This window comes from Schistocerca serialis, chromosome 3 (genome assembly GCF_023864345.2).
Source record: "Schistocerca serialis cubense isolate TAMUIC-IGC-003099 chromosome 3, iqSchSeri2.2, whole genome shotgun sequence".
In the NCBI taxonomy this organism is placed as follows: Eukaryota; Metazoa; Arthropoda; class Insecta; order Orthoptera; family Acrididae; genus Schistocerca; species Schistocerca serialis.
The window spans coordinates 923,188,818-923,208,170 of NC_064640.1; the positions used below are offsets into that span (position 1 = coordinate 923,188,818).

Here is a 19,353-nt window from a genome sequence, read left to right on the forward strand (position 1 = left end):
TATTTCTTCCAACTCACGATCATTCAATGGTCTCATCGCCATGGTGTCACAAGTCAAACTGGGCAGAAACAAAGCATTCCAATTATTGAGAACTGCCAATTATTATTTCCTGGGGAAAGCAACAAACAAGCCCATTGTTGTGAACGCATGGAGCTTTAGGTGATTGTTGAGAGTAAGTTGGAATGATGCAGTCACTATTCCCACACAACACAACAAAAATAATTTTCGCCATTTCCAGATTTTAGAAATAAATACGAGTTACACTAAACATATTTGTGTCGGGTCATTATGACCCGAACATTACATATGCAACTATTACAGTTGAAGCCCAAACTTCTTAAACTTTTTTAAAACCTTTTAAAACACATGCTGCTCATCCATTTTCAGACAAAGTCACAAAGTTTCATAAATATATATTGGTATTTACATAATGTAAAATAACGTTCATATTCGTTTCGGGTCATATAGACCCGAACAGAACAGCAGGGTTAAACTGCGCATACCATCGCCGAATGGAGTTAGCAGTTGGTGGATCTTTGTTGAACTTCGCCCTGAAGTGTCGTTGCACTGCTATGACTGACTGATGTGAGTGCATTTCAAGCACGACATACGCTTTCTCGGCTCCTGTCGCCATTTTGTCTTACTGCGCTCTCGAGCGCTCTGGCGGCAGAAACCTGAAGTGCGGTTTCAGCAGAACAAAGCTTTATGAGTTTTTCTACGTATCTGTAGTGTGTCGTGACCATATGTCAATGAATGGAGCTACAGTGAATTTATGAAATCGCTTCAATCATTTGTAATAGCCCTGTACATGCACAATTGTAAGAATGGATGTATTTACACATCAGCCAAGCCATTTTTTGACTTCTAGATACGCATTTTGCTGTATCTTACCAGTTCTGCCAGTTTCTAGTTTGGCCTCCTGCCGAACTGCCAGTTTTATAGCCCTTCTCCAGATATGGCGCTATTCGAGTAACATTTTGTAGACTATTCTGTGGAGTCATTATTTTGTACTAAAGTACTCTACTGTGGCATATGTACGTCGTATGTGTGGCATTCTTATGGTCAACGTATGGTGCATACATGGTGTATTTCTTACATAACTGGTGTATGTGTGACCAAAATGTGACTTAATTGTGGTGTACAGCCGGCCGGTGTGGCCGAGCGGTTCTAGGCGCTTCAGTCTGGAACCGCGAGACCGCTAGGGTCGCAAGTTCGAATTCTGCCTCGGGCATGGATGTTTGTGATGTCCTTAGGTTAGTTAGGTTTAAGTAGTTCTAAGTTCTAGGGGACTGATGACCTCAGATGTTAAGTCCCATAGTGCTGAGAGCCATTTGACCCATTTGTGGTGTACACATCAATGTATCGCGTTGCGTCAGTGTAAAACTGCGGTTCCGTCTAAGCTATGCTATCACAACACCCTGCATCTGCAACATGCTGCGTTTAAAGAAATTATTTTTTTATAACAAATACCGGAGCACTGAGCTAGTATCGAGACTATACTGTACGAAAGTAATGGGGGCCCTTTCATCCTCATTATTCACACAAGGCCCCGATTTTAAAGGCTGTGCCACGACAACATTGCATTTTATGCTGTCCAAGTAAATTACCTCAGTGACTATATCTATGTGTGTCTAATAACCAACAAAAGCAGTATTAACAATTAGCAGTTATCTGGGGCAGCACTCACTTATCAGTAGTTTCATGATGATTTGTGATTGTGAGCAAGTAAGCTATTTGATGTGCAACAGTGTCAACTGGGCCTCAGTTGGGTGGCTGTTCCCCATAACTGTCCCAACACATAATGTGACAGCATGTGTAGCGTCGCTGACGAGTTGTGCATACAGGTGGAAGGGATAGGAGTGTGCACGTGTGCATCGTGCTATTCAAGAAGCTGTAGATTGTACAGCTTGCACATTATGCAAAATATTTAATTATTTATAATGTGGTTTTTGTGCACTAATCTGAAAAAAAGATGTTCCATCCCCTACTTCAACTTCTTAGAAGTACTTTTTTTTTACTTTCTAAAGTAGCCTATTTTCTCTGAAGTCGGTTCGATAGTTTACTTCTGAAAACATAACACACACAGATACTTCGCATTTAACAGTATAAGTATACAAATATAGATTAAACACTTTCAGGATTGTATAACCACTGTATTCATTTTATTGAATCGTGTTACGTAGTACATATAAATCTATAAAAGCATTTTCACCAACACAGAGTTCAAAAGTAAAAGAGTAAATAGCATTCTGAGGGAGTAAATATCTTTCTATAATGTACGTAACATTGCTCAAATCATTTAATACCTTGTACTATACTTTCTAAAGCAACCTTTGTCTATTGTTAGCATAGATATAGATACAGAATAGATATTTGTGGGTATATGTCACTTGTAACTTAGCGAATTTCGCCCTAGAGTTTTAGTTTCAGGCAGCTCAATGTTCATAATGTCATATCTCTTCAACATTGTGTTGTACAATGATACATTTTTCTAGGCACATTCAGCAGCATATTTGACTACTGTCTGCTGTTTTACAATGATATAATTTTTTCGGCGCATTCAACGGCATGTGCGGATACATCCTGCTAAATGTACTGCGAACAGAGATAGTGACAAATAAGTCGCGTATAATACGACTGTTTCCCACCCATGTCAGGGATTATAACGCCATCTCTTTGGAACTATGTGGTGTATAATGATATTATGTAGCTGCCAAATTCAGTGGTGTATGTGAATACTGTCTACAAAATTTGTCGCTAATACAGTTCACAGTAAAGAAGTAATAAATGAAAGTGTCATGCCTGATGCGATAATTTTACTGCATGAACAGCGAAAATGTAAGCGATAAACTTTTCCTTACGTAGTTTTTTTTGGGTTGTCAGTGACAAAAAGTTTCGTAAAAATTGTACATTTTGTGTAAAGTTTCTTGCAACTAGCTTGCAAGTGTTTTCATTCTCAAATAGTGGATGAATAAAGTCTGGATATTCGCACATCGTGCGGTTCTTACACCCACAGCCATTGTTTTCAGAAAGTAAGTTTGCTTGGGATTACTGACGTAGTTTCGGATGAGATGTGGAACAAATATACATACATTCATATCTATAACATGTGTGGTTATCTTTTTTCCGTGATCTGGTGATGATGAAATAAAGGCTATACGTTGTCCCGAGCTACGCTAAAGTTATGGGTGACAAATAGACAGACATGACCGTTTTACTGTTTTATGTAGTGGTGTCAATTACATTACAATCTCCAACAAAGACGAGTAGGAGTATCATCAGCGGCCATGTCATCACCACAATAGTAGCAGGTTTGGAAATAAATATGGTGTACACATAAGGTATGAGCTTTTAATACCGGCAAGTTGTCTTGCTACTAGTAACTCAAAACTTTATAATTCTTTAATCAACACCAAGTTCTACTGTGTAAGTCCCCCAGAAGAAACAATTCTTGGTGTGGAGAAGCTGCTGCAATCATATCCCTAAGGCAGTCAAAATTTTCCTCTTTATCAACAATTTTAGCATCGTCACAGAGAGCATATGCTGAATGAGGTTTCCGAACGTAAGGATATCCATGAGTATACAAGGATTTAACCAACTAGGAATTTAGGCCAATAATACAGTTAGTAATTTCCAAGCAGGATACAGCATTGGTAGTTCTGGATGTGAGAGTTTCGAGGCTAGAATGCGGAACAGATCACCATATGATATTCTGAAGATCCAAAGATGTAGAGGGGAAATAGGAAGATGGATTCAGTATGGAAATGCTACGGCTAAAGATATGCCTTCTGTAGTACTGGAGTATACAAGATCTCTACCAGAGACGAATTGCACAGAAATTCAGATTGGATAAAGATGGAACTGTAACATCATTATACGAGGAGGATTTAAGATCATGTTTACTGGGATCTGCTGAGAAGGCTTCTCGAAGAGACGGAGGAAGAAGAAGGGGTGCTCAGTGAATGACTCAGACCTTAAGAGAAAAGACTGAAAAATAGATGACTTCTTATCAGAAATGCTTAAGCTCTAATAGGCACGAAGACAGGGATCACTATAACATAATTATTAGAGAAATAAAAAAGTATGGTTTTCGCAACTAACGAGGAGCTGTGAAAGAAGGAACGTGCTGAACATTTAGTCTGATATAACAGGGCACCAGAACCTTTTCGATTTACATGTCAAGTGAGAGCTCCCGCTATAATTAGAAGAAGTGTTTGTAGAAGAGTTGGCGGAAAATGATGTTTATCAATTCCTTTACAAAAACAGAAAGGCAGGCGCTCCTGGAGGTGTAGAAATTGAATTACTGATGTACGAAAGACCTAACGTAATAGTCGCACTAGTAACTATTTTTAATAATGTGGTCCAAGGAGATGAATTATCCCAAGAACGGAAGATGTCATACATTACCGCAATGTACAGAAAGGCAGTAGTAGAGATCCAACTAATAACAGGGGAATAAGTGTAATTGATTCGGTGAGTAGGGTTTCAGTAGTATAGTAAAGAACAGATTGGAAAAGATTGCACAGATTTTTGTATCATAAGAAAAGTCGGGTCTTAAAGCAGGGAAAAGCTGTGTTGATAGCTTCATTTGTGTAGGCCAGATGTATCCCAAAAAATCGCAAAAAATCTAAATCTACAATTTGTGTTTCGTGATAGGAAAGCCTATGGTTCTGTGCCAAGGAGTTTCTACGGACAGAACTGTGAAAGGTTGGAGTGGATGGTGCAATAAGAGAGTTGGTGAAAAGGGTATACCACCAATGCGAGGTAGTTCAAATGGTTCAAATGGATCTGAGCACTATGGGACTTAACATCTGAGGTCATTAGTCCCCTAGAACTTAAAACTACTTAAACCTAACTAACCTAAGGAAATCACACACATCAATGCCAGAGGCAGGATTCGAACCTGCGACCGTAGCCGTCGCGCGGTTCCAGACTGAAGCGCCTAGAACCGCTCTGTCACAACGGCCGGCTGCGAGGCAGTTACGAAGGTTGGTTGTAAGATATTGGAACGATTTAAAATAAGTAAAGGATTAAGACAAGAACGTTTTATGTCACCCACCCTATTTAAGTGTATTCAGACGTTTTCCTTGATTACTTTAATAGACAGTGTAGATGTCTGAGTGTGACAGTATGGCACCAAAGTTTACATTCATTACTGTCTGCCAACAATCAAGTACTTATGGCTCTGGATAAGGATGATGCCATTCACCAAATGAGAATGTTAGTGGATACTTATAAACAATGGGGACTAACAGTCGATATGAATAAAATAGAACATCACATTGTTGGAAGTGGGCAAGGTGAGGATTAGGATTTTGAGTTTGGTCAGGTAAGACTGGACAGTGAGATGTGAATATATATATATTTCACAGGAAGGGGGGAGAGAGGCTGTTATATTATTAAATGCTTTCTTTTGGGGTCGCCAAATATCCAGACGAACAAAGAAATTAGTGCTACCTGCTGCAGTTGAAAGCGTTCTAACGCAAGTCTCAAAGTGTTGGACATTGAACGAGAGACAAAGGGGAAAACGGACTCTGTCACAATGAACGTGTTACAGTGGAGCATGGGAGCGATCTGCTTGTACTAACTGAGGAATGAATATGTAAGAATGCAGTTGGATGCGGTGGAAATAGGATTTATGCTCTGGCACTGAGATGGTATGGACACTTCCGATGGATGGAAGAACAACGGTGGCCACAGTGATTGCTCAGCTAGTCTCTGCCAGGGAGAAGGAGCTGAAGGAGCCCAAGGGCAACGTGGGGGGAAGTATATCCAAAGCGGTGGAAAGGAGAGATGTGTCGGAAGAAGATTCACATGACAGAAGCTTGTGTTATCTGAGAGTTGGCAACTGCTGATAGGTGGAAACACGTGCTAAGGTAAATGAAAGTATATATTTATTTTGGTTCATTTACATACATAAAACTGTTTATCATAATTTCATTGCTACACAGTATTTCGCAAAAAGATGTCTTCCATAAGCCATAAATTCAGCTTGCACTGCTCTGAGTCCAAGAGCTGTGAAGACGCACTGGAATACCATTTGTGAACTCAGCCTATACGGACTTGATAGGTTCGACACTTAGAAACTTTCGTGCAGGAGGAAAACATGCATTTATGCATTGCTCCATTTGGTCAAAATTTAAGCTGTTGTGTAAATACTCAACAAATGCATAGTGCACCCCTCTTACGTATGAGTGTCAGTGACACAATCTGACTGTGGCAATTGATACTGCTCCATACAGGTCTACAAGTTTAACAACATTTGAATGTTCTAGATATGTTTTTGTGTCCTATGAAGTTAAATCTAACATTACCTCACTATACATATCTACTATAGACAAATTAAAGCCAAGAATGTCAATTGAGATTTACTGTACTCATCCGTCATCTTACTCTCTCTATAATTCGTCATACCATAATTATGGTCCCGTTTATACAACGAATATTAAAATTTAACATCAACGCCATTTGTGATTTCCACTTCTATTCACACGTCAAAGTCGCAGTCCTGTGACAGACCCACATTAACGTATTTAGATCCACTCACTGTCACATTATATGTATTAGTAAAAAGCAGTACTCTAGTGGGCAAGGCTGGTGCTCAGTAAGCTGTGATGGTTCAGGCTGCTGCTGTGACGTTTAGTAGTTCAATGACAATAGGTCCAGTATGTGTAAAAGTCCTCCTGTAGCCATTGTTTGCTGCTGTGGTTAGGGCATGAACATCTGTATGTACTCATCTGTAACGATGACAAAGCCCTAAGTTTAGTGAAAGACACCCACATAATAATAACAATAATAATAATAATGTCTCCTTCTTCCCCGCTGATAAGTGCTGTTGCTGCCAGAGGCGCTTCGTACTGGGCAGACGTAAAACTGGGAAATTGACAGGAGCACGCAATCGAACAATAAAAATTGTAATTGCTGGTAGATTTGGCGTCAAGCATGCATGCCATTAATACCGCAGTGGTCCCGACGCAATTATCAGACAACATGATGTCATCGATGCGCATACATGGTGTCATTGCACGAGGTGGAGGAGGAGCAGGAGAAAACTCTGGGAATGATATCAATGCCCTTGCGCCTGATGCTGGGGTCAGCGATTCCAGGGAAGCTGCTGTAGATGTCATCAGCTCCAGAAGTGCTGATGCTGATGTCAGTGATTTTATGCCCAGATCTCACACTGATCCTCTGCTTACGTGAACACAGATATATAGTTGTGGTGTTCATTTTAAATATCGTAAAATAATATGTGAGGGGTGTTCAAAACGAAAGGTATGAAACGACACTATGGATATAATAGCAGTCTGTACTCAAAAGTGATCACCAAACGCCTGAACACAACTAGCCCACTGTTTCATGAACCGATGGGTTCTCTTTTCCCAGAAGTCCTGTGCCTGTGATAGGAGCCGGGCCTCCACTGTGCCCTTCAGTTCATCATCTGAGCTGTACCTCTTCCCTTTCAGATGCTTCGGACCAAACACCTGGACGTCGCAGGACGGTATGTCCAGGCTGTAGAGCGGATGTTCACGCTGGTCACACTTGAACTTGCCCATTACACTTTTTGTGACTTTGGAGACGTGTCAAGCTCTGAATTCTGTAGGGGAGGAGACGAATTTACATTCGCGTCCCTTGATGTCTCACTACGTTATCCCAAAGCGGAATAAGGAAGTTTCAACAAAAAAATGGTTCAAATGGCTCTGAGCACTATGGGACTCAACTGCTGTGGTCATAAGTCCCCTAGAACTTAGAACTACTTAAACCTAACTAACCTAAGGACATCACACACTGCCATGCCGGAGGCAGGATTCGAACCTGCGACCGTAGCGGTCGTGCGGTTCCAGACTGTAGCGCCTTTAACCGCTCGGCCACTCCGGCCGGCGAAGTTTCAACAGCTTTGGTTGTTACGACATTCTGCAAAATGGTTCAAATGGCTCTAAGCACTATGAGACTTAACAGCTGAGATCATCAGTCCCCTAAACTTAGAACTACTTAAACCTAACTAACCTAAGGACATCACACACATCCATGCCCGAGGCAGGATTCGAACCTGCGACCGTAGCAGCCGCGTGGTTCCCGACTGAAGCGCCTAGGACCGCTCGGCCACCGCGACCGGCACGATATTCTGCACCTTTCTGTTGTTCAGAAGTGGGATGTAATGTTCCTTCGGATATGCATGCATATCAGGAGGAATGTTGCATCCCACTTCTGAAGAACATAGAAACTGGTATATCGTGTATAATTTAAGATGACAACAGTGCCCTCTAAAGGTTTTGTAAGTAGAAAGAAGAAAGTCTGTCAAAGCTGCTCACTTTTCTTTTAACTATTATAACATCCAGCGGCATCTGGTCTGTTCCTCTAAACTAAAGAATTCAGAGTGATACCCATTTCAAGAGGATTAGCTTCAGAGGCCTATTTGTGTGGTTAGTTGTTGATACCTGCCAGCGGGACACCTATTAAGCTAGGAGATGACGGGATAAGGTTTCACGGTTATTCTCGGTTTCACACGAAGCTGGAGAAATAAGATTCGGCCATGACAGAGACCCCCTCGTCCGTGTAAGCATTAAACAACTGATGTGCGGCAGCTTCGCCTGTGATTATCTGCTAGCGAGTGTTCCACTTCAACTGCTATGCGTCTAATCAGCAGACAGCACACCTTCCGACTGAGGGGCATTTTCAGATGTTCAAAAGATAGTCACAGTACGGGTTATTAAGCCAAGTACCTCGTTCTCTGCGACACACACAACGTTCCACCGCCGCACTGCAAGGTCCTCGATGAAGTATGCACAGACCTGTCTTTTCAGAAGATTGGTGGTGCCTACCAGATCCCAGAACAGGAAACCTGGGTTTCTCCAAGACCGTACGCTGCTTACCAAATAGAACGACCCAGGCAGAACGTCTGGCGTTATCGAAATTACGTTGGTGTGCAAAAATTAAAAATGAAAGTGACTTCCGCATGATGTGTCACCGACAAATAACGTAGGTAGGCGTAACTTGGAACATCTGCAGGAAGAAGTGTTGCAGTGCTCTAGAGTACAGAAAGAAACTGAAATATGTAGCAATGAGACGAACAGAAACGCAACATTATCAATTTATTCAAAGACAATAACTACACTGAAAACAACGCCATTTACGACAGTAATATGGACATTACGAAAGGAGGTACGTGGTTCATCACACGGTGTGTGATCACTTTAGAAGATAGCGTGTTCTGGAACGTGCTCCCACGTTTTCCACAAGGTTGGTGTTGAGTCCCCTTAGAGTGATCCATTCTTTCACAAGCGTGTTTAGCAACTGCAGGATGGTTGTTAGTGGAAGTGCACATGCTGCAATACCACTCCCAAACGTATTCCCCGAATGCTGCATGAGATTTAAGTCGGGAGAAAAGTCCACCAGTACCATTCCCCGAATATCTTCTCCTTCTAAGCTCTCATGCACCTGCTCAGTTCGATGAGCTTAAGCATTGTCATCCGAAAAATTAAGTCAGGGCTGAATGCATCCCTCAACAGACGCACATAGGAAAGGAGTACAGTGCCACTGCAACGGAGATCGGAGAGTGTATCGTAGTAAACGATTTGGAGGTCAGAACGTCCATGGAACATTATGCGTCGTCACAACATGACACGAGGACAACCAAAATAATCATCTTTTACAATATTCCTGCGTGCACTGCGTGTTCCCATCTCTTGCCAAATTCTCGCCGTTGTCTCGGTACGTCCAGCATTGTCGGACATGACCGTTTTGGTGGTCCAGGAGTACCATACGGGCAGGCATAATGCTGCATAAGCGTACTGACCTCCAAATGTCTGAACACCGTGGAATCTTCACGTTTACTCTTCTGGTAAGAAAATTTAACGGAAAGTACGTCTGTCAGTTATGTAAAGTGGTTAAAATGGGTGCCACTGACGTAGGCAGAATGAAATGTTACTGTTTAGTCAAATGAGCATTAAATCAGTCTGAGGTTTGGTCATTTCCTCTGTATTCCCCATCTGATCAGATTCTTGGTGTGTTACATTGGTAATGAGGATCAACGAACAAATTTTAGATTACATACTAATAATCTAATGTCATGCAATGGAAATTATTTCTATAGACAAAGTGGCAAAATGTGATCTGAAGCGATAGTGATGATTTACATTAGTCATGGGAGACTTGTATCAATTTCCAATAATACACTATGTGATCAAAAGTATACGGACACCTAGCTGAAAATGACTTACAAGTTCGTGGCGCGCTCCATCGGTAATTCTGGAATTCAATATGTTGTTGGCCCACCCTAAGCCTTGATGACAGCTTCCACTCTCGCACCCATACCTTCAATCAGGAGCTGGAAGGTTTCTTGGGGAATGGCAGCCCATTCTTCACAGAGTGTTGCACTGACGAGAGGTATCGATGACGGTCGGTGATGTCTGGCACGAAGTCGGCGTACCAAAACATCAAAAAGATGTTCTATAGGATTCAGGTCAGGACTCTGTGCAGGCCAGTCCATTACAGGGATGTTATTGTCCTGTCACCACTCCACCACAGGCCGTGCATTATGAACAGGTGCTCGATCGTGTTCAAAGATATGATCGCCATCCCCGAAACGCTCTTCAACAATGGGAAGCAAAAAGGTGCTTAAAACATCAATATACGCCTGTGCTGTGATAGTACCACGCAAAACAACAGGGGCTGCTCCCTCTTCAATTGTCTGCGGTCTCTGTCAGTCAATGGACGAGGTCGGCCTGTACGCTCTCGTGCTGTACGTGTCCCTTAACGTTTCCACTTCACTATCACATCGGAAACAGTGTTTCTAGGAATGTTTAGAACTGTGGAAATCTAGCGCACAGACGTATGACACAAGTGACACCCAATCACCTGATCACGTTCGAAGTCCGTGAGTTCCGTGGAGCGCTCCATTCTGCCTTCTGACGACGTCTAATGACTACTGAGGTAGCTGATATAGAGTCCGTTGCAGTAGGTGGCAGCACAATGCACCTAATATGAAGAACGTATGTGGATCACATAGCGTATCTGTTTCTCAGCACCCTAATAACTAGCTGAAATTGCATCTGATCTGGCAACAGATGTTCAAAATCAAGGGTGACAACCAAAACGTTACACAGAATAGAATGGTCCCTCTAACACACTACCTCTTTCAAAATATCGGCAATATTCTCCTGTGGAAAAGAAATCAGGATATTATTACATATAAGAAGAGGAAAATATTATTCTATCACATGGATTGGATGTTCACTTAACAAATAGGCTTTCCTGCATACGCTTTCCTGCTAACTACCTTCCACTATTATGGCCGAATGTGCCAGAATCAGGAAAGAAATAGCATGGTAAAATGGAAATGCTGTGCGGCTAGGGCTTCCCGTCGGGTAGACCGTTCGCCTGGTGCAAGTCTTTCGAGTTGACGCCACTTCGGCGACTTGCGTGTCGATGGGGATGAAATGATGATGATCAGGACAACACAACACCCACTCTCTGAGCGGAGTCAATCTCCGACCCAGCCGGGAATCGAACCCAGGTCATTAGGTTTGACATTCCGTTGCGCTGACCACTCAGCTACCAGGGGCGGACAATAGCATGGTGAGGAGCTGACAATCGGTAGTACTTTTGTTGAAAAAAATTGTTCAAATGGCTCTGAGCACTATGGGACTTAACACCTGTGGTCATCAGTCCCCTAGAACTTAGAACTCACACACATCCATGAACGAGGCAGGATTCGAACCTGCGACCGAAGCGGTCGTGCGGTTCCAGACTGAAGCGCCTAGAACCGCTCGGCCACACCGGCCGGCACTTTTGTTGAACCGAAAGTCATTATCAGACCTGCAAATGACCACAAACGTCTCACTGATTTGACTGAAACAAGTATGTAAGAAGCGAAAACGACAGTAATGCTATGTACCATGGCCTAAATTCAGTCCTACCACGAACCGTATATCTCCCCCAACCACTGTGGTGCACACAGCCCATGCCGTGCTAGCGCTTCTTGTCTGTCAGTTCCCCACACACAAAGCTACTGAAGCACTCACACAGTTCAACTAATTTCGTGATGCTTAGAAGAAGGGCAAAGGATAATGCACTATATACGAAAGTGACCAGTCATACTCTCTCTATCCAGTTATAATTTTCCCATCTTTATCTAGAATTCTGTCATACTCTGTCGCTTGCCACCGCCACTCTTTCGTCGGTGATTTCGTTAACTTGAAAAAACAAACAATTTTTGCCACCCGTCCCGGACTCCCTCCTCCTCTGCAACGATGATATCTCACATTTAAATCAATCAAATAATCACCCATCTACAATTTCACATGGCATTTATTCTATCTGTTCTTCTACATAATTATGTATAAATTCAAGTCAGTTTATCTTGTCTGTCTGTATGAGGAGGCTAAGCTCAGGAACCTTCTGTAGGGATCATCTTCGTCATTTTACTAACATGTACACTGTTTCATGACAAAGATTGTTGTATATAATGTATAAATATTTCATGCAAATTGTCGGAATATTGATGAATTAAAGTTAAGTGGTGGAAATGTTGCCACTGCCACCTCTCGAACACCCACCATAACTCAAGAGAGCAGCAGTGGCTCGAGGCAGCGAATAGATTCTCATGTGGTGTAGTGATTCAGTCGTAATAACTGTGGTTTCCAAATACCGGCACTCACCGTCGCTGCAGAGCTCCGACTCTACGGCAACGTCCTGGAACATGTCGCCGAAGGATAGGTACAACTCCAAACCGATCCTGTTTTAAATGGTGTAGGGCAGGTTTGTACTGATCACCAGAGTCACGTGCTTTTCTACCTTCATATCTGAGGTTGTGCCATCATAATGTATGATGTTCAGCCCGACACCTGTTCTGGTTGTGAGAAAGAAGGCCATTTGACATCTGACTGCAGCCAACGACGTGTCGTGCAGCTCCCATTCTCAGAAGCGTCCGTGCCACCTACACTGAGTATCCTACCAGTAACTTATGCGGTGATCCTCGCCCAGCCTGCCGCATGGTCTCTCCAATTGACACGTCCCATCATCCTACCACCCTTCGGATGGTGCAGTCGCTTCAAATAGTAACACAGCCGCCACGCAGACTCCCGCGACCGACGCCACGAAGATGGGTACCCCCCCACCCCCCCTCCACCCAAAACACCTGTTTGGTCCATTCTTTGCACTGAGGTCTTCGAATCAGGTAGATACTCCTCTTTGCCGTCGTGCGACAATGAGGAACACATGCACGAACAAAGCTCTCGGCATCTGCGTAAACGTAGTCGCTGCTCGTTCTAGGTTCTTCACCACACTCTTACCAAAGCCAATGGAGACGCCGCCCAAACATCCTATGGACCCATGCTCATGTCAGCAGACTGCACTAACGATGTCCAACACGTTTTGAAAAATAGGCAACCAGATGAGGCAGCCAAGAACATACAGGGTGACAATTGTTGAACTATATGAAATAAAATCGTCATAAGCTCTGCACAGTTGGCCGCAAGGCATGATGGGAATTAGTATGCATAGTATGGTTTGGTTTAGCGGCGAAGCCAACTTTTATTTAGATGCAGTCGTCAATAAGCAAAATTGGCGCATTTTGGGGGACTGAGAATCGGCATTTCGCGATAGAGAAGTCTCTTCACCCTCAATGGGTCACTGTATGGTGTGCAGTCTCCAGTCACGGAATAATAGGTGCGATATTCCTTGATAGCAGGGTGACTACCGAACGGTACGTGAAGGTTTTGGAATATGATTTCATCCCCATTATCCAAAGTGACCCTGATTTCCACAAGATGTGGTTCATGCAAGACGGAGCTCAACCCCATCGAAGCAGAAGAGTGTTTGTCCTGGAGGCCACTGGCTTGGGCCTCGATTGGCTGCCATATTCTCCGGATCTGATCACATGCGACTCCTTTTTGTGGGGCTATATTAAAGGCAAGATGTACAGCAATAACCCAAAAACCATCGCTGAGCAACCGTGCAGGGTAGCTGCGGGGTCTTAGGCACCTTGCCACGGTTCACGCGGCTTCCCCCGTCGGAGGTTCGAGTTCTCCCTCAGGCATGGGTGTGTGTGTTGTCCTTAGCGTAAGTTAGTTTAAGTTAGATTAAGTAGTGTGCAAGTTCTCCCTCAGGCATGGGTGTGTGTGTTGTCCTTAGCGTAAGTTAGTTTAAGTTAGATTAAGTAGTGTGCAAGTGTAGGGACCGATGACCCCAGCAGTTTGGTCTCATAGGAACTTACCGCAACCACCACCATTTCAGAGCTGAAAACAGCCATTCATGAGGTCATCGACAAGATCGACGTTCGGATACTTCAGCGGGTGATCCAGAATTTCGTTCTTCGGCGGCGCCATATCATCGACAATGATGGCAGGCATATCGAACATGTCACAACCATAATCCGAATATCTGTAGTGACGTTTACATGTTGAATAAAGTGCATGCCGTAGTTTGTAACTGATTTAGTTTTTCTTCATATAATTCAGTAACTAACTATTGCGCAAGTTGAGATGCCTGATCAGTGCCAACACTTCATGATCTCTCTCACCAAGACGATATTCATATGGATATTCGAGAGACAGTCGGTACAGGAGCAGTGGGTGACGACGTGGAGGACGAAATGCCCCCTCCACAGGACCGTCTACAATCCTCCCTGTACTTGACGAGGTCATTTGTTAATAACGGATTCGACGCACAGCTGCCATTGGGATCGGCCCTCTTTGCGGTCCCCTCCCCAAACCACCCCTGGCGATGGGAGGCGCACATCCACCATAGCTGGCACAGATGTACTGGTTCACCACACTGAACATCAGCATGATCAGTACCACACCTAAGCTGCAGCTCCTCTGTGATACGCTTCAGGCCTCTCGATGTCGTCCTGCTTCAAGATGTTCATGTTTCCATGCCACCACCAGTTTATGACTGAGACTCATACATATCCGTAGGCGATCACTCGGGTTGTGGTGTGGCGTTTTACATACGCTAAGGTATCCTAGTCAGAGAAATTACACTCCTTCTATCAGGCTGGGGCATGGGTGTAACCATTTTGTGCGTCATCCATGTCTGCATTCTCTCTGGCTCCGTGAATAGTAAGTGGCGGTGCACGTTCTACGCAGACGATGTGGCCCCTCTCTTCTCTGTACGATATGAAGGCTTCGTTGTGGGCGGCAATTTAAATTGCGTCCTTCACCTGAAGGGCCAGACATCTGGTTACTCATCATACCCAACACTACGTACTTTTCTCGATGCCTTTCATCTCATTGACGATTGGGTGAAGGCCCAAGGCGACGTCCTTTGTTACACCACGTACACAGTACATTTTCCGAGCAGTCAAGACCGGTTTTATGTCTCCATCCACCTTGGAAATGAAGTCTCCCAAGCAAAAAAATAGTCCCTTGCATTTTCAGCACGTTGCACCATCATCTGCACACTCAGTATACCACTTTAGTCGGGCTGGCGCAGGAAAGAGTTAACATTTCCCTATTTGGAGACCCATACTGATGTCAATGTATTACCACTATATGTGCATCCTGCGAAAAGTGTCTCCCATGGTACACGTCTACATGGCACTGGTGGCTCAAGTGAGTGACATATGCAGTTAAAAGATCTTCTTGCAATGTGGCAAGGAAGTAGCACCCTTGTTGGAATAATTGTATACTATGTTTTGACTATATATTTGTATTTTAGGAGTAAAATAAAGTAAAATACAAGTAATATTACTGACGTTGCTGTACTGACTTAGTGCCACATTTAACAGTTAACACTAGAAGACGTAGAAATGCGAGACTCACCCCTTCAGAACAAATTATTTTGCTAATCTTTAAAAGCATAGGTAAAATCAGTTTCATAAAATTTACAAACAGCTAGGTGCCATATCATATGTGCTATGACTATTGGATTTTTTTTTATTTTTTTTTTATTTTTTTTTAATCTGCGTTCATCAATAACAGGTGGTTGCATGCTGAGACATTTGTCCCTCCCGATTTGTTAGTCGCCGGTAAAAGAGTACCAGTAACAAATTCGGATATTATCGGGAAGGATGGAGTGAATAGTTCCGACACATATGGGAGATGTGGCTCTTTGATATCCTCTTACCAGCTTCTCTCCCTCCAGTGATCGACATGGTACATATCTCCACATTATTGTACCATATCGTAACTTATTTAATCGAAATTAACTACGTTGGGAAAGATATCCTTGTCATCTACCCTCCTACAGAGCGAGGTGGCGCAATGGTTAGCACACTGGACTGGCATTCGGGAGGACGACGGTTCAATCCCGCGTCTGGCCATTCTGATTTGGGTGTTCCGTGACTTCCCTAAATCGCTTAAGGCGAATGCCAGGATGGTTCCTTTGAAAGGGCACGGGCAACTTCCTTCCCCATCCTTCACTAATCCGATGAGACCGATGACCTCGCAGTTTGGTCTCTTCCGCCAAATCAACCCAACGCAATCTACCCTCCTCGTGTGAAAGACTTTTATCCTTTGTTTATACTGTCCAATCTCGCAGCCCCATAGAGTTAGAGCACCGAGAGTTAACTAACGGACGTTCTCTGGGTGCGCCGATGCACCCTTTTTGTCTTCGAATGTGTCTGCAGTCTGGTATGTCGCTGCCATCGGTAAATTCCTGACCAATAGTCAACTGCGTCATATAGGGCTGGCTGCTTCACCACTTTTCTCTGATTGCCAACTCGATGATACCAACGAGCATCGTCTTACATGCCACCTGAAATGGTATGTTTGGCTCCTTATCCAACGCCGTTACCTACGCCAGTTCCTCCGGAGTACGTGGTGTTGCCCGAGACTTCACGCTACCTTCTTGCAAAACACCATGCACTCACCTGATTTTGAGGACAGGCCTTAGAATACCTCTTTCACAATGCTCCCAACACTGTCCTTCACTTCTGGAATCGGGTTGTGATCGCGCATAATACGTTCACCTGGTCGCCTCTTTACCGACGAACTTTCAGAGGATACCTCCACAGCGTATTTCTTGCCCCCCTCCCCTCCCCCAAAAGTTGGAGTGTGCCCTACCTCCCCATTCATTCCGTAACCACCTTTCAGCGTAATGTGCACCAACACGTACAGGAAAACGAACAATTATAATACGAAAAAAATTAAAACATAATAAAAAATAGAAAATAATAAAAAAAATCCTTGTATCATGGTTATTTCTATATCCTACCCCTCATTTCCCTCGCCCTTAAAGATTGCCACTCTAACGATTGCCCCTTTTAGTTTCCGTAGGGGAGGCGGTTTAGGTGTTACTACGATGGTAACGCCTGAAGAGTGATCACTTAAATTTTTTGGGTAGGGTCACAAGTGTCGGCGGTCTGTAGGGTTAGTCCTGGTTTATTTTTGTTTACTTTACTTCAAAATGGTTCAAATGGCTCTGAGCACTATGGGACTGAACTTCTGAGGTCATCAGTCCCCTAGAACTTAGAACTACTTAAACCTAAGGACATCACTCACATCCATGCCCGAGGCACGATTCGAACCTGCGACCGTAGCGGTCGCGCGGTTCCAGACTGTAGCGCCTAGAACCGCTCGGCCACACCGGCCGGCTTTTCTTTAGTGAGGAACCCTTAACGCGCCAATAAAAAAAGTGGTACAGGGTATGGCTAGAAACCGAATGTTATAGCAGCGAATACTGGATGGATCACTCTTCCTTACTCTGCCCTTCAAGTTAGGATTCATCTGCCAATGATGTGGACATTACCCAGGAACGAAAAATGTCTCGGATTCATGTTACACTGCAGCTCCCCTTTCTCTGGTTCGCAAACTGATTAGGGACCTACAAGTCATGTAAGTGACATCCAATTGATTGCAGTCGTTTTAGAACAACAGTTTAGCGAAAAAACGTGCAACTACAATACCTGTGGATTTCTGTTGTTCATGCATAGAGTAAAACACAGCATGGGATGCAGTGTTACTTTGTCTGTATAACGTAAGTTTGTAGCAACGCAGTAGATGCTCTAACTTTCATCTCTCTCCTCTCTTTGACTCAAAAATAGATGTGAACATGATTCTCTTCGTGATTGGCATCAGATATAATTAGTTTGAATACATTCAAATTATGCAGAAGACTGGTAAACGAATTTGCAGTGGCTAGAAAGAGCTTCAGGCCTATTAAAGGTCATAAAGACATGGGTACGATCTTCTCAAATGAGATTCATTAATATCTTGAGGATGAATACACAACATTTCGAAATATATCGGCAGAGCATTGAGGGACGCACTTAGGAATATGACGAGAACTTCAGACTACCAATTTCTGCTTCCCTCAATTTACCAGTTTAAATTTGCACCATTAATTTACCGCAAATTCTTGGAAGAACCAGCAGTGAGCTACTCAGCTTTGAAGTATCATAATAAGTAAGACCGATAACAAAAAGATTACCACGTCATCTCCAGACTGTGACGTGAGACTTATTTGAACTAATGAAATATTTTAACGAATAGTCTCCTTGCAATAATATGAGAACAATTTCGTAGCGAAAAACATTTGAATCCAAAATCTCAGTGTTTTATTTTTTTATGCAGTACGTAAAACGGTTTCCGTAAAAGTACTTCAGCTAGTTTGCTTCGTTTGAATACGTACTTTATCTCTTAACAACGCAGCGTGTATCTGAACTCTACCTTTCATGAACCAAACCTGGACCTGGATACGATACTTTGTGTAGCACAGTGAAGAAGTCTGCCTTAAAGTGTCCATGACACAGAACTGCAGCAGTGAGTATCAACAGTTCATCATAGGAAGTAGTAAGCTTCAAAGCGAGTGACGTAAAACTTGATACACATACAGAGCATTCGTATTTTCTTTTCCTTTTTTTTTTTTTTTTTCAAGCAGATGGTTCGCGTTTTCCTCTTTTTCTTGTGACAATCTCCGACAGAGATTAACTCACCCATGATTCGCATACAATACTTACATCACGATTTGCTCCCGTCATTGCAACGAAGACACTCGAAACTTCAGTTCAATATAGAAAACATAATATTCACCCCTTCAGACAACGTTCTTGGTGTGCGCTGCATATGTAGCGAGAGTTATACGAAACTGATGACATTCACTTACTTAACGTTGATTTTTGAATATTGTTCGCAGCCCAAGAACAAAAGACTCTACGGCTCTCAATTAATCTGGCTGTAGATACTTAATGCTACCAATGCGAAGCCGGGGTGGGTCTCTGGTACATTTATAAATTGATGTCACTAGCTCACATATGGCTGGACACGCAGTCTATTCTCATGAACTACTGTAGGGGTGTTGATCTGAGTTTTACTAAAAGACGCACTGATTCGTGAGGAAGATTTTTCCATATAATTTGTAAATGTTTCGCAAAAATTTTCTGAATTACGATGAACTAAAGTTTTATTGGCAAAA

The 19,353-nt window shown here is 43.1% G+C and overlaps 1 long non-coding RNA gene and 1 other non-coding gene across 2 annotated transcripts in view; one reads left to right on the top strand and one right to left on the bottom strand.

Moving 5' to 3' along the window:
• LOC126469616 (uncharacterized) overlaps nucleotides 1-19,353 on the top strand; it is a 268,408-nt gene that overhangs the window by 45,979 nt on the left and 203,076 nt on the right. The gene's annotated exons all lie outside the window — the stretch shown is intronic.
• Trnas-gga (transfer RNA serine (anticodon GGA)) lies at nucleotides 7,792-7,875 on the bottom strand. The gene is given in 2 exon segments: nucleotides 7,792-7,826; nucleotides 7,836-7,875. It is a non-coding gene; the product is annotated as a tRNA-Ser (tRNA).